Below are 23414 nucleotides of genomic sequence, written 5' to 3' on the forward strand. Positions count from 1 at the left end.
CCGGCCTCCGCCACCCGCCTCCGCGCCGTCGCCCTCACGCCTGCGCCCGCCTCGACCGCGGGGCTGAGGCAGCCACACTGTGTTCCCTGCAAAGGCAGCTGCAAACTTTACAGTCCCGTTATTTTAAATTATTGAAGATGCTTATGCTTGAAGTGGAAGTTTAAGCCTGTCGGGAATTTTGCCCTCCAAGCCGTCGAGTTGCTTCAAAAGCTGCCTCACCCGCGGCCTCCCAGCCCCGCGGCCCGTCTGAGGGGAACGGCCGGCGGGGCCCCCGGGCGCGGACGGGACGCCAGAAACCACGGCCTGACACGTCCTGTCTCGGGGGCATTTCTGCGAACTCACCAGTGAGCGCCGAGGCTGAGGAATGCAGAGGATCCTGCAGGAGCCGAGCGCCGGGGCCGCCACACCTCGCATGGCGGCCGGGCGATGGCATATTTGCCTCTGCAGAGGTTGAAACGGAGCGATTAGTCATTTCCAAAATCCCAGACTCACTTTACAAAAGGAACGTAAAATTTTTCTCTGAGAAAAAGTCGTATCAACAGACCGCACCTTGCGGGGCACCGGGTAACAGGTTCGCCGCGGAGCGAGGGAACCGTCCGCACCGGACGCGGGCGGGCCGCTCGCTCGTCACACGGCCGGCCTCCTGTTACCTGAGCTTCTCCTCCGTAAATTATTTTTATTTATTTTTTTTTTTTTGAGACAGGGTCTCGCTCTGTTCCCCGGGCTAGAGTGCCGTGGCGTCAGCCCAGCTCACAGCAACCTCGAACTCCCGGGCTCAGGTGACCCTCCTGCCTCAGCCTCCCGGGTAGCTGGGACCACAGGCGCGCGCCACCGCGTGTTCCCCGCCACCGCGCGTTGCCGCCACCGCGCGTTCCCCGCCACCGCGCGTTCCCCGCCACCGCGCGTTCCCGCCACCGCGCGTTCCCCGCCACCGCGCGTTCCCGCCACCGCGCGTTCCCCGCCACCGCGCGTTCCCGCCACCGCGTGTTCCCCGCCACCGCGCGTTCCCGCCCGGCGCCCAAGGCTCGCGGCGCAGGGAGGGCGGCGGGCGGCGCGGCGTGTGCCCAGCTCGGCTCGGCCCGGCGCCGGCGGCCGCCTGTGCTGCTTGGGCAAGTGAGGCCAACGAGCTAGATTTTTTAAAAATAATCTGTAATTTTTTTGATGAATAAGGTAACACTGGTATATTATAAAATGTATATAAAATAAGGAAATTAAAAATCATCCAGAATCTCACTACTCAGAGATGACATTTTATATTTTTGTGTGGCCTCCTAACCCTTTTCATAGCTACGTACACTTTGGTACGTGTGTTTCCCTCCGCACTTTGCTTAACCAACCCCCCGTCCCCAGACCGCCCCCCCCCGTCCCCGGGCCCCCGTCCCCGGACCCCCCCCGTCCCCGGACCCCCTTGTCCCAGGACCCCCCTCGTCCCCAGACCCCCTCGTCCCTGGACCCCCCCCCGTCCCCGGACCCCCCCCCGTCCCCGGATCCCCCCCGTCCCCAGACCCCCTTGTCCCAGGACCCCCCTCGTCCCCAGACCCCCTCGTCCCTGGACCCCCCTGGACACCCCCGTCCCCGGACCCCTCGGCCTGTGCCGGCGGTGCAGACGCTGCGGCCGCCTCCCTCCTCCACGCTCAGGACGGTTCCCCGGGGTGGGAGGGGGCTGGAAGGGCCTTTGAACTGCTGCCTTTGAGATTTGCTCTTTTACATCTTTAGGTTTTTCTGTTCCTTTCTTTGTCTTCACAGTTTTGATTAAAACAATACCAGTTTTCCATCTCCTCTGAGCCATCTGCTTATTTTCTCTTCTTTGACTTGCAGAAGGCTTAGCATATGACTCGTGTGCGTGCATGTGTGTGTGGGTGCATGTGTGTGTGTGCGTGCATGTGTGTGTGTGTGTGCCTTTGTGAAGCAAGCAGAGTGAAAGGGCAGTGAAGTCTGGAATAATTATTTGAACCTGATTCTTCTACAGATATTTTAGTGAGAAATAAATCTTGTTTCCCTTGATGGGAATTTGCATGTTTGCTACAAGCCAAACACACAGATTGGGCCAAGACTGGGAATGTGGTTGGAGCACCTTTCAGCTGAAAGTAGCGGCTCTCTGCTGCCTCGGTGGAGGGAAGTCCACGCGCGTGTCCCTGGGCCCAGCAGGACCTGACTCAGGCCCAGGGACTCTTTATAGGCTGGGGACAGGGCAGGTCAGCCCCGTCCGCCCAAGAAGCAGGACACTGCCCAGGCCATCTCTGCTTTTAGGGCCTGTTTCCATGCTCCATATGCCTCTCCAGGCCCTTGTCCCCACCCCCAGAGCAAGCTTCATTCACAGGCCCCTGTCACCAACGGACAGCACTTCCCTCCAGCTCTAGACAACGGAAGGGCTAAAATAAACCGCTCTCCAATGATGGACCTAAGGATCAACGTGAGGTCGACAAGGTGGCTGTTCTCAGGCAGGGCCCACTGGGAAGCCGCCCCTTCTCCCTATCTGGTGGGAGAGGGGCTGCAAGCAGACCTGGGGTCTGAGCAAGTACAGGCCGGGACGGCCTCCAGGACTCTCTGTCTCTCAGGGCCAGCCGTGGCAGAGCCTGCACGAGGACCCAGGCCCAAACCCCCCTGCACTACCTCCACGGTGCATCTCCACTCACACTGGCAACTACTCCTGGGAAACCCGCAGAGGTGGGAGAACGCAGAGCCGCCATCTGCCACGCTGTCTGAAACGGGCTGGCCGGTACTTTCCCCGGTTGTCTTCATGCCTGCTCTTCGCAGCTTTTAAGTTTACCAAAAATGTCTCAATGAAAAAATCAGCATCGTCACTGTCTTCTGAAAGTTTCCCCCAAATCCCTGTGCTATCTCTCCTTCCACACTGGTCTGCCCTTGTCCACGGTTTCGCCTTCCACAGTTTCAGTTACCCACGGTCAACCATGATCAAAATATTAAATGGAAAATTCCAGAAATAAACAATTTATAAGTTTTAAATTGCACTCTGTTCTGAGGGGTGTTCTTGCACCATTCCACTCCGTCCCCCCAGGATGTGACACCCCCGCTGTCCGGGGTGTGCACGCTGCGGGAGGCACTCAGCAGGCATCTCGGCGAGCAGACGTGCTGCGGCAGCATCACAGTGCGTGTGCTCAAGCCGCCCTTACTCTACTCAGTGATGGCCCCAAGATGCAAGACCAGTGATGCTGGCATACTATAATTGTTCCATTTTGTTATTAGTTATTGTTATTAATTTCATACTGTGCCTAATTTATAAGTTATACTTTATCATATATATGTATAGGAAAAAACAGTATATTCAGGGTTTGGTACTATTCGAGGTTTAAGGCATCCATTGGGGTCTTGGAATATATCCCCACAGATAAGGAGGGACGACTGTACTTGGAATAAAAACCTTGCTTCTGAAAAGTGGCCTGGAACAAGACCGGCTGTGGGCACCTACTGGTTTGCCCTGCCCTTCCTCCCTGCCTTCCCCATGCGGGTGCTCCACCCAGGCCGGACTGTCGGTGCTGCCCTGCCAGCCTCTGTGCGTCTGAGAGGCTGCTAAGCAAGGCAGACATGAGGAGCAGGAGCAGTGGGCACCAGGTCCCACATGGCAGCAGTGAGGCTTTGGTAAAGCGCGGTTGGAGCAAGCGGCTCTGACAGGAGGCATCGGTAGAGCACCTGTCTCTCCTCTAAACCCAGATCTAAGCCTCGGTTTCCAATCCTCCCTGCACAGGATGATCTCATCACAGACTCTTAATTTAATTATTAATACACCTGCATGGCCCTCCTGGGGCAGCCCCCCAATGCCCTTGGCAGGAAAAAACCATCTCCCCAGGTAGCAAAGTAACCATGTCTGGGTGCCTCTCAGCACTTCCGTGCCCGATAGTCAAGAGTGTTGTAAAATCACAGCAACCGAAGAAAAGGCAACGTGATCGAGGATACAGGAATGAAAGTCTGGGTCACTCCACTTAGCTGAGGCTGGGGGAGTCTGGAACGGGCAGCCGTGGATCACCAATTACAGCCTCACCAACAATTACACGAATAAGGACTCTGGTAGCTTTGCAGATTTTCTCTTTGCTTGTGAGTGTGCTTTTGTTTAAATACACTAACCATTTTCTTTTTCTCTTTCCTCATCACAAGTACCTTTTTATATACGAGATGATGCCAGGTTATCTCACAGTTTGGTCTCTATAGAACAGAATATTCAACAACTGAGCTAATCCTTTCCAAGGGGTCTGAGAGGGGCGATTTTTCTAAGTTTGTTCCTCTCTCAGGGGCCCTGCATCGGCCCCAGGGGCGAGGTGCACGCTCCCTATACCCGCTGCCCTATACTCTCCTTTCCCCTGGTGATTAACCTCTTTCACTAGTCAGTAATTCTTTATATTAAATGTTCCCTGGCCAAATGACTCGTGTGTTTTTGCCTCCTGACAAATGATGTTATATGAAGGCCTTAGGATAAAGGTAAACTTTACAAACAAAAATAAACCTCCCAAGATGCAGAAATACATACCAAAAAGTAGAGAGAGTACAAATAAAATCGACCACGTGGGGAAAGACCGTCTATACAGACAGGCAGACGAACCGAGCGCACACAGTGGCCACAGCAGTGAACGTGACTGGCGGTCGGTCTGCACCTGTCAGCGCAGACCCCGCTGCTCCTTGGCCATGCTGGGGCGGAGAGAACCGCAATGTTCTCTTCTCCTCTTCGCTTCCTGGTGCAAACAGATTTTAGCACACGGCAGGACAGGACCCTGAATGTGGGGTAGCCACAACTGAGAGAAATAATAAGTTACGCAGCTGGATTTCAAAGTGCAAAGATCCTGTGAGACTAGAATTCCTTTGAAGCACTCTATAGACGAAGAAAACAGCTCCCCCAAAGTCTACAGCCAGTTAATGGCAGACCCAGAATTTAAAACTGGCACTTGTTTTATTCAGCACAGGAGCCTGCCCGTCCACCGCCAGTTCCCTCCCCAAGGAGAGTGCTAGGGTTGCTCGGCTCACGGGAACGTAATCGGCTCACGGGAATGTAAGTCGTCTCACGGTTCTTTTTATGGTAATGAGAATTATCATGAAATCAGAAAGGAAGTACAGTCATAAATTTTTTGTGAATTTGGCATTTACTTAATCGATCTTTAAATCCCATTTCTCTAAAGGATAAGCCATGTTTGTCTTTCGAATCCTAGCTTTGTAGGAAAGACAAACAAAACAAAACAAAATCTTCAGAACATGTGTGTTGCCCTGAAAAACAAGCAGCAATCACTGCCCACTGCAGTCATGGAAAGTCTGAGAACCTTCCCCAGCGCATAATTCAAACGCGTCTGAGTAGGTTTCGCTTTAACATTTCCCCCAAGTCGTCTCCCACCCAGTTGATGTCTCCAGCATGTCCATTTGTTTGTGCTTTAGCAACTGGCTCTCAGCATCACATGCCAACGGAAGGAGGATTGAGGTGAATTAATTAATTTTCTGAGACGTTCCATGTGTCCTTGTGTCCTGAGGATTCCTTTAAGTGGGGCATGTATTGAAAAAACCATTTCCACTGGTACCTGACACTGAGCACGCCGTGAGCCCCCGGAGCGAGGATGGGCACCCAGGGGATGCCGGAGCGAGGATGGGCACCCTCATGCTGCTCGGCTCCTGGGAGCACCCGCCTTGCTGGTGCTGTGCTGGTGCCGCCTCTGGCAGGTGATCCCGGGGCAGGTTCCGGGGTGTCAGCTCTGCCCCTCCCCAAGGATGGGCCCCTTCAGCCACATGCCCCAAAGCTGGCCAGTCCACAAGGAAGCCAAAAGCATCCTGTTCACCACCAGAGAGACCTCTGGGACGGGAGCACGATGGATGCTCTTCTTCCTCACCTCCCCGGATGCAAGCTCACCACGAATGGGTGGAAAGTGGAGACTTCAATACGCCAGAAATCACACTGCACACGGGGGCCATGCAGGAAAAGTGGGGCTACCCAGAACCTCTTCTCTTCAACTTTCTCGTTTAGAATATTTTAGCTCATTTCTCTGCCTTAATTTGTAGAGGAAAGGTCACTAAAACTTATTTGATAACTACATGTCTTGAGTGAGCCTGAAGGACTGGGACAGGCACATTCCCATGGCACCAGGTACACAGGTAGCTGTGGAAATAGGAGACATCGGACTAGATGTACCACTTTTCTTCCTTTCAGATGAATCCTCAAGGTAAATTTAACTCCTCCTGCTTTTTCTTTCTCTTACAACGTAGAATGTACTGAATTATCATTTCCATTTCATCGAAGGCCTCCAACATTGGAATTCAAATAGCGTTAAGCTCTCTTGCCTATTCCTTGAGTTCTAAATGTTGGCTCAGATGAGTCTTTCCACAAACATTAAATTCGAGGTGGAGATGGACAAGAAATGCTACTTTAGGAAGTGGAACGTTGGGAAAAGTTGATACTCCCAAGCCAGTTGTCGCGGGCTGCCTGGGGCAGGGCTCCGATGATGAGAAGATGCTTCGTTTCTGTGGTCGAGACATCTCACAGCTGAGCACATCTTGTTCGGACTAACAGAAAACTGAAGAAAATTTACCTCTGAGTGAGATCGAGTATAGAAAATGCACACCTCAAAGGGGACACTCGCCAAAGGTCTCAGGCGAGGAAGAGCAGGTGGCTCCAACGCAGCTCTGAGCGGTTCCCGATAAGCTCGGGGTGTCCATGAGAAGAGAGTGCCAGGACCCGTCCTGCTAGCAGGGACTCACATGTAGTTTCTCTGGCTTAAGGCCCCTGGCAATGCGGTTTGTTCCATCCTCCAGCCCTCTCCTCCTCACCTGTGGAGGGTGTCACCAGGTAGCTCTCGACAAACTGTCGGAGCCAGCTGCCTCAGCTGAGATGTGTGTGGCTGGGGAGCGGGGTGGCCGGGCTCCTTCCTTCGCTGCGAGACACGTGTGCCTCTGCGTCTGGGCGTGGACTTGCCACGCAACTGGGTGGTCACGGGCCCGTCAGCGAACGCGCTCCAGCCGAGCGAGCTCAGCACAGGTGCGCCACTTGGATGCAGGTGGCAATGTGCCTGCAGCCTCAGTCCCTCGTGACAGGTGTCCCATCTCTCTGTGCATGTGCTCCGACCCACAGCTAAGGCTTCGTGCACTGTAGGTGCTCCCGGGCCCTCCCCTGGGGTCTGTCGGGCAGCCCTGCCTGGTGCAGAAGTGAGTCCTGTGCCAGGAGAGGACTAAGACTCAGCTCCTGCACGTGTCAAATGTCACCTGGCTGACTTGGAAACTCCTGAGAAACCATCCTCTGCTCAACTGTGATGTATCACAGTGCCTCCAGCACACGAGCCACCCCTGGGGAAGAGTACCATCGTCACGTCATGGTCCCCAACACGCAGCGCTCTGTCCCAATGCTTTGCAGCCTCTCCTCTTCCGTGGGAGGTCAGCCCTCTGAGGGCAGAGAACTTTCAAAGGCAACGGAGGCGCAGTGCCAGCTGCCAACAATTTAGCCCATCAATCAAGCACTTGCCTGAATCACATCTACTTACGTCCAGACACGACTGCTACATGTTCAAATGACAGTTGTCAAGACAAAGGAAAGGGCTCAGAGGACAGAGTTCCAAAGCCCCCTAAAGTCAAGCATGACACCTCCGTGCCCATTTCACGCGAATGCAGAGCAGAATCCATATTTGCGTCTGTGTCACGCCACTCCACCATAGAGCCGCCACTCCGCCATAGAGCCGTACCTGCACCCAAAACACAAAACCAACTTTGGCTTCAGAGTCAGTGCTGGTTTTGCCACTTCCTACCCACGAGACCCTGGGCAAGTTACTCGTCTGAGCCTCGGGTTCTAGAGTCTCAGGATCCACCCTGCCGGGACAGTGAGGGGCTCCCACAGGGGACCACAGGCGAAAGAGACCATGAGAATTGCACATGGCTCTGCAAAAAGTTCATTTAGGATTTTTCATTTTTTAATAGCGATCAACTTAAATGTACTTGGAAGTTTCACTGGAGAAGAACAAATCCCAGCCTTGTGGGCTCTGCTTTCCTTAGAGCGCCAGTCGCAGGGAGGCCAGGATTAAACGGCCCCCCACTGACGCTGTGCCACCGGGGGCAGAGCCCGCTGGGCAGGGCAGCTCTGCCGCTCCGGCAGGCAGCAGGCACACGGAGCCACCGCCGCGGTGCCGGGTAGCGTTCTGAAGCCGGGGCACCTCGAGGCACCTGTGTTTGTGCATTTGAGTCATTCAGGTATAAAATGTAAAGCCCCGTGGCTGTCGGGCAGCGTTCCTTCCAGTGCCCCCACCCCAGCTCGTCCCAGCAGTGGGAGCTGCTCTCCGGCGTCTCAGCTGCCTGTGCAAACAGGCCCAGGCCGGGGGGCAAGGCCCCGGGGGCCAGTGAGCACATCTCCAGCCCGGTCTCGATGAGACGTGCGCTGCGGCAGAGTGTGCGTCAGGACCGCTGGACAACCCATCGTCCGTATTTTCCTCTCTCCCCACTGGACACGACTGGACTTCAGCTCTTGCTGGCAGGATTTGGGTCACACCTCGAGACACCCATCTGCACTCTCAGCAGGGACACCTGGAGGGCCCTGGGTCCCACGGCTTGGTGCAAGGCCGTCCTGTCAACTGGTCTCCGTGCTCACCCGCCAGTGCTCGCCCCCTCCCGGGCAGCTCCATCGCCAGGAGACGGGTGGCCCTCACTGCCCCGCGAGGCCCCTGGCTCGGTGCCCGCTTCTGGCCCACACAGCAGCCAATCCTCTGACCCATGTGGCCCGAGTGATCGCCATGCCTTTGCTCCCATGTCCACGTGTTACCCTCTACGTGGCAGGAGCTTAGGTAACGTCCCTTTAAATCTGAACAGCATCTGACAGAGAACCGGGAGAGAGAGTGGCTCTCTGCCCAGGCTGTCCCTGGGCAAGGCCACGCGGGCAAGGCCAAGCTGTCCATTGTGTCAGTGTTCTTTTGCTGAGTGACAAATCACCACAACCTCAATGGCTTTAAGCATCACGTCTTTGTCATTTTCCGGTCCCTTGGCCAAGGGGCCCTCTCCGTAGACCATCTCACGACACAGCAGCTTCCCCCTCAAGGCCAGCAAGGGAGAGCCTTGGCTGCTTGGCTGTGACAGGTCTCATATGATGACACAAAAGGGAAGTGCGTCCCCCCCTCCGTGCCCTGCTCTGCTGGGTAGAGGCAAACTGCGGGGTCCCCCGTGCCCAGGCAGAGGACCCTGCGGCGGGCAGGGACCCTGAACTGTGCCCTCCACACTGTCCTTCCTGCATCGGGCGTTCTCGGAGGTCCCATGGTCTTCTGTTTGCTTCCTTGCTTGGGGGGTTTGCTCCCAAAGACCACAGAACTCTAACATGGAAGCCGCAGGGGCCTGGTGGAGTCCAGCCGTCACTTAGACGTGGGGACTGAAGCCAGGGGGAGTGACGCGCTTGGGAAGGCTCGTAGGTCCTGCTGGTGTCAGGGCTGGGATTGAAATCCCGGACCCTCTTCCACGACACCCCCTGGAGAAGACGTGCTTCTGCCCCGTCTCTTCCTGGGTGGCAGTTTGGCAGCCAGCAGAGACCAGCTGACGTGACCCAGCCTTTCACGCTGCCCGCACACCGTGTCCTTCCTCTGCCACGCAAACCGCGCTCCCAGTCCTGACTCTGGGCTTCCTGAAAGACCCAAACAGTTCCCATCTCACCCAGGACCAGTGTCTGTGTCTCCCTTGCACAGTCCATCCGTGTGGACAACAGCAGGCGCGAGTCCTCGGCGGGGCACGCCTGCAGGGAGACGCTTTACACGGAACAACGCGAGGCGGGGAGAATGTACACAGGAAACAGCAAGCTCCTCTGGGATCCTGTCACAATCTGAACATTCCTCGGAGGCATCTGAGGTCTGTATGAAGGAGGGGAAAGTTGCTCACACGTAAGGAATGTGAGCAATAAAGCCAGTGTCTGGGATGCCACTGGCTGCCTCCGCTGGGGACCAGATGTGCGTGCCACCGCCGGGCCACCCAGTCACCCGCACACGCTGCTGTGCACACGGCCCCGGCGTAGCCTTCACACCTGCAGGCCCGCAGCAAAACACGAGCCAACAGGTAGGAAAAGGCAATGGCTGCGCCCCGAACGGCAGTGCTCTCGGGCCACGCTGGCAGCACCGGCTCCGTGCAAGTGCGAGAGTTTAGACCCCACAGAGGGCTGGGCCTGCCCGCCACCGGGGCAGGGGGGGACCCTTCCCTGCTTCTCGTGGTCTTTCAGGAACGGACTGAGAAGCCCAGGTAAGCAGATGGGAAACAGAACATGACTTCTGGAACCTTCTGTTCCAAACCCTTTCAAGAGACCCAGTTCAGGCACCCAGCTTGGGTGTGTTTCCACTAAAGTAAATTCTCTGGCCATCCACTCCCCACCGCACAAAACAAGAACCTCATAAAGAGCCTTCCGGCCACTTCTAACCAGTGTTCCGTGTGCCCCCACACCCACCCCACACCCACCCACCTCCCGGGACATCTGTGTGTGGAAGCGGATTGCATTCAGCTGATGTATTCACCAGATGAGTGGGACGTGCCCCTAGGCTTGAAAAAGGCGAGTGTGTGCTGGGGCGGGGGGGACACAGATGTCAAGCAAACGTTCCCAGCGCACAGAACCTCTGACGCACGAGCGTCTGCTGATGTTAATTCAGGGTGGCACCTCTCCCCGGGACGCGCCGTGGGTCCCGCCGCCTGCTGACCTCTGGATCCATTTGGGCCCTTCAGAGTGTGAAATTTCAATTTCTACATCAGAGCTTTGCATGTCAGCCCCGAAAAAATGTTTTATGTGAGAGCAAGGTTGATGCTTTCCAGGTCAGCGTCTCGGCGAGGGGAGGCAGGAGAGAGAAAGGAAGAGCACTAATTCCTACCAGGCGCACGGCGCGTCTGCACACCGTGTTTAGTAAACACACCACTCTCTGCAGTCCCCGCTCCCAAAAAGACCCTTTCTCCAAACCCATGTGCGATCTCAGCCGAGCTCGAGCACTGGGGGTTCACCAAGACGCCAGCTCACGGGACTCCGTTCACCCCCCTACAGCCCGATGGGAACGGGGCACAGGCCCGAGAGAACCGAGTCCAGGAAAGGCGGCGACCCTCGCTCTGCCTGCAGGAGCCCAGGGAACAGGTCGCATGGTCACTGCCCTTAGAGCCCCGGCAGGGCCTTAGTTCCACATGGCCCTAGACAAATGACTTCACCTTCCTGTTTGCCCATCGCAAAGGACGGCCACCCTCCCTGGGGCTGCTTCCCGAAGGCGGGGGTCTGCGCCAAAGCTGAGCTCAGTCCTGAAGCCGCCGGGGCAGAAAGTTCTGCAGGATGTTTTCACCCAGCGTTTCACCCGAGCGGCGGACTGAGGTGTCCACCTGCATTTTACTTGACTCTATTCACTGCTGGCTGGAAGGTGAGAATTCAACGCACATGAGTCTAAGGTGACGCAATTCAAAGCAACAACATGGGACAAGTTGAGTTCCTCAGGTCAACGGCCCCCAAATAAGAAGTGACACCCTGAGGGCACAAGGTAACTCTTGGGTATGGGGAAAATATTGGGTTTTTAAGAAGAAAAGGATTAAGCTTCACCCATGCCTAGAATACAGATTGAGGGACATACATGTAAAATAGATACCAGAAGTAAATGACACGTGTACTGGCAAAGACGCCATGGCCACAGTCTGGGAGACCCACGGAGCGCACAGCGCCACCCTGCCCAGAGCGCCTCCTCCTCATGTGACAGGAGGAGGAGGAACGCAAGGGTCTCGAGTAACCAGAAGAGGCTTTTCTTTGTATGAATAGAATAGAGTTTTTCCTTGGATAATTCTAGAAAAAAAATAATGTTGGACAGAATAATCCCATAGAGTGTTGGGTTGAGAAGCTTCTATCGCTCCTGAGCTCATGGAACATGGCTGCTCAGAGAGCACAGGTGGGAGGACGGGGGACCCGGCCTCTGGAGGACTTTGGGGTCTCCCCTGCCATGCACCACACATGCATACACAGCCTGCCACACGCACACACGCCCTTCCACACCCACCCCCACACACCCCATGTAAGTGCCACATGCCACACAGCACACCCCATCACACACACACACACACACACACACACACACACACACCATGTACGTGCCACATGCCACACACCACACCCCATCACACACACACACACACACACACACCATGTACGTGCCACACGCCACACACCACACCCCATCACACACACACACACACACACACCCCACACCCCATCCCACACACACACCATGTACGTGCCACACGCCACACACCACACCCCATCACACACACACACACACACACACACACACACCCCACACCCCATCCCACACACACACACACACACACACACCATGTACGTGCCACACGCCACATACCACACCCCATCACACACACACACACACCCCCCACACCCCATCCCACACACACACACACCCCACACCCCAGCCCACACACACAAACCCCCCACACCCCATCCCACACACACACACACCCCACACCCCATCCCACACACACACACACCCCTGGTCAAGAGGGTGAAGGGTCCCGCTAAATTGATTAAGCCGATGGGGTTCCAGGCCTACTCTCTCCTCTCTGAGTGGGGAGAGAAAGGGGTCCTACATGAGATCCCATTTGAAGAAAGTGTCCTGTGGCCATATAAGGTAGTCCAGGCCTAGGGCCCCCCCCCCCCCGTGAGCACGGCCAGGTCCCCCATCTGCCCACGTGTGCTCTCTGCCTGGGCACACGGGGCGTTTCTGACTCTGCACTCGGGGCGCCATTCCCCGTGCCTACAGTGGCCTGTCCACTCCCCAGTGCCAGCGCCCTGCAAGCCAACTCAGCCCTGTCCCCTGGCCCCTGGCCCCCTGTGCTCCCGCCCGTGCGCCTCAGCACACCAGCACCACCGCTCGCTGGAAGAGCATCACATTCGCAGGGTGGACAGTGTCCAGGAAGGCCGGAGTCCCGTGGAGCAGCCAGAACCCCGCCACAGGCCGTGGTTCAACTCTGGGCCTTGAGCAACTGGCCAGATTGGGCCAAGCCCTGGCTCTGCCACTCCTGGCATGTGACTGGGCCACGTCCCACGTAGCTGGGCCTCAGTCTCCTCTGCAGAATGGGAGAACCACAGCTGTGCCCAGCCTCTGTGCTGGTGAAGGACATCATGCCCGAAACCAAAGCAGCACCTCAAAAACAGCAGCTGTCGCGCTCCTATCGACACTTCTCAATACACACAAAACTGGGGCAATTTCAAATCAATTAGAAATCAGCTCGAAATAAAATCAAATATCTGATAACATGTGCTCAGGCCCTGGATGGTCCTAACTAGCTAAGTGGCCTCAGCCTGGCCTTGCGGCCCACCAGCAGCAGACCCCGGAGCGGAGCCCATCCCCCGGCCCCAGTGGCCTTTCTGCCTCTTTGTAGGTAGCTGATGTGCCGTCGGCTCTGCCCAATCCCCCCACACCTGCCCCCGAGGATAAGCGGTGTCAGCCCTGATCCAACCCAGCCCTGATCCTCCCCAACTAACAGAAGAAGAATTGACCCATGTTGAGCAGGACAACCGTCCCCTCTGGGCCCAGGATCCCGTATTCCGTGAATAAACTGAGCAGCCGGAGGGACCGACCCAGGGCAGGGACTGCAGGGCCAGGGGGTACCCTGCCCAGGACAAGGCCTGGCAGGGGCCCCGGTGTAAACAGATGCGGCCACACAGCCAGCGCGTCCCTTGCGCTCCCTCACCACTGCAGCCAGGGCTGTGACATGCTGTCATTTTGTCCTCACGGTAACCACGTGAGGCAGGGAGGATTAGCACCACGTTGCAGATGCGGACGGAGCCAGGAAAGGTTCCGGACCTCACCCGAGGTCTCACCGTGGGGAATTCTCTGTTCAAACCCGGCTCCATCTGGCTTAAAAGTTACGTTCTTACCCACGACGGTGCGCTCATCATTTGTAAGTCAATTCAACGAAGCGTGTGCCCGGCTGCACGCAGAGAGCTTGGGGCAGCGAAGGCGGGGTTGGCGCCTGGGGGTGGCTGGGCCCGCCTCCCGTCGGGGATCACCATCTTCACCGAGGAGCCCCGGCTGCCCCTTCGGCCGATGTTCAGCATCCTGGATTTCGCCATGGAGAGGCGCCTCGGACCCCAGCAGGAAAGGCCAGAATCAGTTCCACACGGGCCCATGCGGTTCCTCCGGGGGAGGCTAGAAATGTCTGCCTAACACACTGTCCCCAGGTGCCCACAGGGGTGCAGAGGCCCCCGCAAGAATCCTCCTAAACACGGATTTCCAACCGACCTGGAGCTCTTGCGATCCAGGGGGTGGTGTCTGACGGATTCACAGAGATGAGTTTACTCCACTGAGCAGTGACATCGCATGCTTCCCCGTGACATAGCAAGGGCATCGTTTTATTTTTTCAATTAAAAAATAAGGAGCATAAAAAGTAAGATGCTGTGGTAGAAACAATTCTTTTTAGGGCACAGCAGTGGAATATGGATTCCATTCCAATAGTGTTTCCCAAACTGGAGTCTTCAGAAAAAAATCGATGCCCACTATGGTGCCATGGACAAATGCATGCCGGCTCTGATGCGGCTGATAAACCTCATTTAGCCCAGAGTTACACACTCTGTGCAGGACTTCTCAGGGACTTTAATGTGCTCGTCAGCACAGCAAAGCTCCAGGAGAAGAATAGAAAATGACATTTTCAATTTATTTGGCCATGAGTGGTAGTGACAGTGGCGGGAAGCCATCTGTGGATGGATCCAGAAGACTGTTCATCGGAACCAAGTTTAGGAAACTGCGTTGTACTGATGCCAGCTCCAGAGGGTGCAAAACAAAGCAATCTCCCAGATTCAGCAGACACATTCTTCCCAAATTTGCTAGAAGATGCCAAGACCTAGTCTGGAGCTAGACCTGCAATTTCCCAGAAGAGAACAGCCCTGATCGGCTTTGAATGCCCTGACTTCCTGCTGCACACACATCTCTGCATTGCATCTATCTGGAGGAAATAAATTATAATTCCCTCGCTTGCCCCCAGCAACTGACAAGGGTGATTGGCACTGGCTTAATGAACAGCCCAGGCTTCTGCCTTCACCCCCGTCACTCAGCACTGCCTGACTCTGGCCACAGCTCTGCGGGTCGAGTACAGCCCCCTCTGCCGCTCCTCCAGGGCTCCTGCCCGCACCTGCCAGGGGCCACCAGTGGACACGGAATCTGGCTGTGGTTACAGTGCCAGGCTACCTGGCCTTTCCACGAATGTTATTAAGGGCTATAGACTGGGATACTTTTTTCTTTCAAAAAATCTTCAATTAAAAATAATAAAAATATTAAAGACCACCCTGCCATTAATTACTTGTGTGGCCACTGATGAGCACTTAAATTCTCTGGCTCCCAAACATCAATTTCTACAATCCCTTAATTAAAGTAAACATACATACCCAGATACAACTGGCTACATCGCTGTTATTTAACAACATCCAAACGGCTTTCCCACGGCCGTGGGCTCCCCATCACCACCTGAGCCGTTACTAAGACCCAGGCGCCGGCCGAGCACTAAACCCTTATCTTACCCCTCCCAAAGCTCTACCGGGAGGTGAATACGACCTCAGAGCTGGCCGTTCACCCCGTGCAAGGTGCCACCAGCAGTGTGTTGTCACGTTGCCATCCTCGCACGCACAAGGAATAGCATCACAGTGCACTCCACTGCCACCCCCGCGTTCCAGATGCCCAGGCCCCGAGGACTGTGGCGTTCGCAGCACAGCGACACACCACTCAGAGCAGAACCGGCTGGAGGCTGGAGAGGTGCTGGGGTTTGCAGACATTTAAAAACAACATAATTCAAATCACCGGTGATGAGTATGTTATAAATAAATCACACATTCACTGTAAATCTTTCCTAAATACAAAACAGATTCTGGAACATCGTGTCATTGGTCCAAGCAGACCCTCTAGGTAGTATCTCCACAGGTCAGAGCTCCTTCCTCCTGCCCGGCCCAGGGGGTCTGTTTCCAGAAAAGTATTTGCTATGAAGTTCAAATGTTGCCACATCTCCTCACTCAGCTGGTCAAACCGAACATCTTCTTCAGAAGTTACGTGCAGCACACAGCAGGGGGATTTCATATCTCGAGCCTCCTTGTTATTTTAATGTCCTGCATCTCATGCTCCAGGGCTCAGGTCAGAATGGGACATTCCCATCGGATTGGAGCCAGAGACTCAGGCTCTCAGAGCTGGAAGGGATATCAGAGCTCTACTCTCAGGCGGGTCCGTTGTGCAGATAGGGAAACAGAGGCCACGTGGAAGACCCACCTAACCTATGGTCACAGAGGCAGTTCTACTGCCAGGACATGAATCCAGGTCTTCGAGCTCCAAGACCAGATCTCATCTCCAGAGATCACATGAGCACAGCCTTTGATCCACGTGCAGATTAGATCACAAAACAGAGGTTAAAAAATGTTTCCAGCCTGGGCATGCCAGCTCACACCTGCAATCCCAGCACTTTGGGAGGCCCGGGCAGGAGGATCTCCTGAGGCCAGGAGCTGGAGACCAGCCTGGGCAACATGGCAAGACCTCCATTTCTTTAAAAAAACAAGTTTCTAATACGTTTTCTCTTGACTAAAATGACTCCAGTTGGTGGAGGCAGACTGTTTATGGAAAACCGCCTCCTCAGAAACTTTATTTTTTTTTAGCCATCATCATGTGCTTGTGGAAAAACATAGCTCGATGACAAACGACAGCATAGACACTGGCACAAGCCAGAGTTCTTTGTTCTGTTTTTGGTTTTCATTTTCTTTTGTTACACACAGAGGATGTTCCTTCTCGCCACCCTGCTTCAGTGTGCGACACGCTTTGTCTCCGGCTGCCTGTTTCTGAGCTAAAGAGAACGACGCTTTCACCTGGGCAGAGAGCGCGGTGGAAACTTCCCCGTAGCGGCCGGGTGGTGAATGCTGCAGGCCTGGCAGGCGGTGTGGCGCCTCGTCAGGGGTCTCCAGGGAAACAGCCCACGGGACATGCACACAACTTACCGTGAGGACTTGGCTGACATGATTATGGAGCTGAGGAGTCCCACGATCTGCTGTCTACACACTGGAAACCCAGGAAAGGTGCTGGTGCAGTTGGAAGGCCGGGGAGCTGGAGAGCCCTGGGTAGATCCCAGTCCAGGTCTGAAGTCCTGCAAACCAGGAGAAGTGAGGGTGGGAGAAGGTCCATTCCCGGTGCAGCCCGTCCGGCAGAGAGCACCGTCAGCCTTCCTCCCGCCTTCGCTGGCCTGGCGATGCCCACCCCCACTGGGGAAGGCAGCCTGCCCCGCTCGGTCTGCCAACGTAATGTTAATCTCTTCTGAAAACACCAGAAATGATGTCTAACCAGGTACCTCGGCATCCTGTGGCCCAGACAAGTTGACACATAAAATTAACCATCACATGTGGTTTGCAGCAACTGTACAATTCTACCCTGGTGGCGCGAAAGCAGCCACAGACAATCTGTAAACAAACAGTGCAGCTGTGCACCAATAAAACTTTATTTACAAAACAGGCAGCGGGCCAGACTTGGCCCACAGGCCGTGGTTTGCCAACCCCTGCTACATATGATCATAACGTATCCGTATAGAAAGTCCAGGGAATCATTACGGCATCAGGGGATGTATCTGGGGATTTTGCAAGCATTAATTGAACACTGCTAACATTTTACTGACATTCGAACATGGTGCCTGGGCACGCTGTCACTGTGCAGTCACAATCACCGTCACACTTCAGAAAATACTGCAGAGTCCACTGTTGTAAAGACTTGCAGAGATGCCAATATGCAAGACAGTCAAGATAAAAGGAACTAGTGGGCTGTATTTATTTCAGATGTTCTACAAAGCTAAAAAGCATCTAGAAATACGTCAGTAACAATAAAGGTCTTGGGCACAGGAATTTTTTTCCCTCTCACTGCCACAGTAAGAAACCCTGTGAGCAGGGCTATAAAATTCCGTGTAAATGTCAAAGCAATTGTTATTAAAAGGTACACAAAGGTATAAATATAGTAAATAGTGATTTAAGAATAACCTGTTTCTAAATCCAAAGTCACAGAAACAGGACCAGTATGGGGTAAAAGCAAAGCTGCGGAGTGTGTGATCCTGCAGGGATCGGATGCGGAGGGCAGTGGAGACCCTGCTGCGGCAGTGAGGGGCCCCTGCTTCCAACAGAAATCGGGAACCCAGAAAAGCAAAAAACCAACATGAAGATGAGCGAAACAGGGAAGTGCACATGGAAGGTAGCATTGCATGCTGCCTTAAAGATCGTGTTCCAGAAGAAAACTTAATGACACAGAATTTGCATGCATATTGGGAGTTGTTTTCACTGGGAATTAATTTAGATTTAATTTAGTACCTAAAGAATGTAAGTCTTTATACATTCAATGAAAAACAAAAAATACAAAACCGTATTACACTAAAATTTCATTCTTACACATTAAACTATATATTATAATGCATAGACATGAAAATCTTCAAGAAAGAAACAACAAAGTTAGTGGTGGTTCGAGAGACTATGTGGGTAGATTCTATTTTCTCCTTTTTGTTAACTGTATTTGCAAATTTCTTCAATAAAGATGTATTCTATCATAGGGAAATACATTATTTTTAAAATGAGATTACAAAAAAATGCATATAGCATAATTTGTGACTATATAAATAAATTATAAGTACATTTATAAAAATATAACCAGATGGCAGAGAGAGGATCAAACATATCATATATGATTATAACTGATGAAAGTTAGAATGCAAAATAAAGATATGATGGCCATGAATATTTTTGTGCCAAATAATATAACATTAAAATATTTAAAATGTAAACTCTTCATAACATAAGGAGAAAGTGACAAAAACACAATTGTAGTGGACGACACTAATGCACATCCTACAAGTCAAACAAATACACACCATTGGGATTTACCAAAGCATATAAAAGCTATGGAAGAGATTCTGAAATATAAACAAATGTTACCACAGCCTCATGCTACCGTCCTTAGAAAACAGACTCTCAGTGCTGAAGGTTCTCTAAAAAAACAAATTGTCAGCATTGGTTCTGTAAAAGGGAAATGACCTGGAAGATTTGGAGGCTTAATAAATACACTATTATTTCCTTCCTGAGTTCAGAGCCAATAAAGAAATAAGACCCGGAAGGCAGGCAGGTGCCGAGCGCAGCAGCCACGCGGCGCAGCCAACTGCGGGCCAGAGGGCTTCCTAACACCCCTGCACCCCCATCCACAGCTAGCCCCTGGGCACCCGGCTGAGGGTCTGTCACCCGGATTGTCACCTCACCCTCACCAGGAGGAGAGAGGGAAGGAGAAGGAACAGACCCCCAGTGCTTGGAGCCCAGCAACAGATCAGCAGAGCAATGGACAGTACTGTGCCCCGATCACCCCCAGCTAATTCCCTCCTCCTCCGCGGGGACCACGAGCAAGAGGAAGGCAGGGGGAACGCCCGGTGCCTGGTGAGAGGGGGCTGTCCCCTCCCAGGCAGTTTGCACAGAACAATGATGAGGAAAGAAGTTGAGAGAGCAAAAGAGTCTACCTCCAAAAAAGGGACCTCGTGAAGATGGCGTCACCGGCAGTTTATTTTAAGCTTTCAGATGACACAGAACTACTGTGCTAAACGGAATCTTTCAGAGCACAGTAAAAAAATTAATAACGAAATAAATGGAAATAGTTACAACTCACTTTGAACCAAACATAATCATTTCTCCAGATTTCTCTCAGGAACATACACACCAAATTCCCCTACCGAACACTAGGGAAGGAAGGCTGCGGCCCAGGGAGAGGAGCTCACTGTCACCGAGAAGAGACGGCCCCAGGCATGCGATGTAGGAAATCTGTGAACATCAGTCATGCCAACTGGCAAAAGGATAAAAACCGTGAGATCATCTCAATAGATGCCAAAAAGGCTCTTGACAGGACTCCACGTGCACTATCTGTTTTCTGTGGGTACACACCCCCTGCCGGATCGGGGCTGCCGAAAACCAGGGAGCACCGCATCTTCCTCCTGGGTTCCGCCGATGCTGAGTGTGAGGTCTGCCTGGCCACCCTGGGAGGGGGACCAGCACAGCCAGGGAGAGCTGGCGTGGGGAGGAGAGGGGTCGCACAGCTGGGACGGGGCCTCCCGGGTCCAGGACGCCTGGCCGAGGCCGCAGAGGCAGGGCTGCCGGACAGAGTGCCGGGCACCAGCTAGAGCCAAATCTCAGGTAAACAACAAACAGTTATTGTTTACTATAAGGACGTCCCAAATACTGCATGGGACATGCTTATACTAAAAAACTATTCATCATTTATCTGAAATTCAAATGTAACCAAGTGTCCTGTGTTTGTATTTGCTAAGTCTGGCAGCCAAAGTGGCCAAGCTAGAGCTGTGGCTCCCATGTGGGGTGGCCCCAGAGAACACCCAAGAACTTGCAAATACCCAATAAGGCAAAAGGGACAGCAACTGTGCACCCAGCGCATGGGGATCGACGGCTAATGTGAGCAGGCAGCAGCCACAGCCAAAGGGCAGACTGCAGGCGGAGGCAGGTTAATTTCTATTAGATCAACAATTTCCAGTCTTTCTTCTTTTCTGATAATGCATTTAAGGCTATAAATTATGCTCTAAGTATTACTTTGACAGCATTCCACAAGTCTGGATATGTGATGTTTTCATTATCATTCAGCTCTTAACATGTTTTTATTTCTGTTAAAATTTCCTCTTGGAGTCATGACTTATTTATAAATGTGCTTTAAAGCACCCACAGGTGTGGCTTAATTCAACGTACTGACATCTAACCTTACCTGGAGGAGAGAGAATGTGGTCTGCATGATCCCAGGTTTTCAATGTTTTGGGATCTTATTTTATTGCCTTATTTATGGGATCATTATAATTGTTCCATGTGTGCTTTCCTTAATTTTTAGGTGTAACATTCTAGGTGTCATTAGGTCTAAGTTCTTAATTTGTATTTTTAAAATCCTGTACTTATTTGTCCCACTGTGAGGGTTAACTCACAGACCCCTCCTTGTCACCCTCTCAAATCTCGCTTTATGCATTTTGAGGCCACATATGTAGGAATTTATATAAGTTTATAAATTGCTCCTGGTGAATTCTTTATTTACCATTTTATAATGACCCTTTGTCATTATTAATCCTTTTTTACTTTAAAGTCTACTTGTGTGTTAATGTAGTTAATAACCTTTCTTGTCATCAATATTCGCCTGGGATATCTATTTCCCTACCTTTGCTCTCCACCTTCCTGTTTTCAGTATGGACTTACTAAGAGCATAAAGTCATTTTTTTTTAATTTATCTATCAGTCCCTGTTTTTATCCAGCAAACTCAATACACTTACAGTTCTGGTGCTATAACCTATTTGGAGCTGTTGCTACCGTCTTTTTCTGTGCTTCCCCTCCTGGCTTCTGACTTCCCTTCCTGGCTTCCATAGCGGGCAGCAAACTAGAGCCGTGGGCCACACTCAGCTCACTGCCCGTTTTTGTAAATAAAGCTTAACTGCGACACAGCCTGGCCCGTCTGTTTAAGTCTCCCGGATGGCGGCTTCTGCACGGCAGCCGCAGAGCTGCGCGGTTACCATAGCGACCACAGGTGCACTGAGCCCAACACACTCATTATCTGACCCTTCACAGAAAATGTTCGCCGAGCCTTGTTCTATGGGATTAGAGTGTCTCTTTTCACTTTTCCTTTACTGTTTTGGAAGTTACAGATTCTACTTTTACTCCCTTAGTAGTCATGAGTAAAATTTTAACGTGTACTTGGCATGACAAAATCTAAAGTTAACCCACTTGTTTTCACATGGTCATTCAAGAATTTCAGAGCTGTTGGTTTTTCTTCTCCCACTTTCCGTGTCACTGGGATACCCGGACTTGCATGTTACTGAGTCCAGCATTTCAGGCCCCACACGTCTTCACACATTTGAAGTGTCATTACCATGCGTCACCTACGTTGTCCATCTTGCTCAGGGTGACCCAGACGTTTACTAACTTACTTGCTCACTGTTCTGCTTTCAGCTTACTTCTTTCTGGCTTCAACTTTCTCCCGAATAAAGTACATTCCTGGAGATTCTTTTGGTGAGAACCTTTTAGTGATGAGCTCCCCAAGTCTGTGTTTTGCTCCTGTCTCCCTAATACTTGTTCGACTATTTACTGTTTACTGGCCGTGCAGAGAGGCTGGACATGCAGCTTTTCAAAGGAGTGGGCCGACTCTGGTGCAGCAATTTCTATTTTCTCTCAGCACTTTGAAGACTTAATTTCACACTCTGGTTATCACTGAGAGGTGACAGGCAAATTAATTGGCATTCTTCTATGCGTCATCTTTTATTCCTGGCGCTGTTAAGGTATTGTCTTTATATTCTTAGTAAGATATTCTTACTAGCTTACTGTGAGATATACATATATGTGTGCGTGTAAATTTTTTTTTATCTACCCTTCTTAGGACTATTTTTGCCCTGAATCAGGGAAGTCAAGACTGTCCTCGATTCTGGAAGACTCTCAGTCATCGTCTCCTCTGTATCGACTCACTGTCCTCTCTGGTCTCCGTCTGTAGCTCCCATTGTGCTTGCACTGGACCTTCTTGCCCTGTCCCCACATCCATTGCCTTTGCTTCGGCATTTTTCATCTCTTTACTGCCATGTGCTCGGAGTGGTCCTCCACTCTATTAATTCTCTGTTTAGTTGTGTCTAATTTGCTTTTTAACCTAACCACTAAAGGTCAAAACCATGAAAGCTTAGGTTAAAGGTCAAAGTTCAATCTCTATATTTTTTATGCCTAGAAGCTTCCTTTTGCTCTTTTCAAATCTTCCTTGTCTTTTGTTTTCCTCTGGAGGTAGCTTGCTCTTTTGTCATTTTTAAAAAAATTTTCCCATTGTCTTTAATCCTAACTATTTGATAAGTTTTATTTGATAACAGTATTACCTAAAGCTCTTAGAAGTATGATCCTACTGTTTTTATATCCTGAACTTACCCAGAGTTTATTTTTCTCCTTGAATTGGCACTTCTGGATTTTGAGCTCATCACCGTCGGCGTTTATCTGTAGGAATTCTCTGTGTGCATCCACCGAGGCTTTGTGCTTTCTCCTGCCAGGGGCTTCAGAGGAGTTACCAGTCAGGGTTCATTTTATCCTAATCTCTCAGATTGGGGGGGCAGTCTGTGCCTCTCAGATAGTGGAAATTCAAACCCCAAAAGCACCTGAAGACAGCAGCTGGCTACAAACTCTCAACGGCAGCCATCTCCTCCTACTCAGAGCCAGGCCTGGCTGACAGGCCAGCATCCCCCTGCCGAGGGAGGCCTGTCCTCCCGGTCCGCCTTTTTCCTGAGGGGCAGCTCTTCAAAGCAGCCGGACGGCTCTGACGCAGGAATCTCGGTTCTAACGTCCAGCCTCTCTCGAGCTTCATCTCCTGTCTCTGCATGGCCAGGAAAATCCCAAAGTGCGTCAGTTAAAAAGATGCACAAAGTGACCTCGACGCCCACCTTCGCCTCCCAGCCTGCCAGCACGG

This window comes from Lemur catta, chromosome 8, assembly GCF_020740605.2.
Source record: "Lemur catta isolate mLemCat1 chromosome 8, mLemCat1.pri, whole genome shotgun sequence".
Lineage (NCBI taxonomy): Eukaryota > Metazoa > Chordata > Mammalia > Primates > Lemuridae > Lemur > Lemur catta.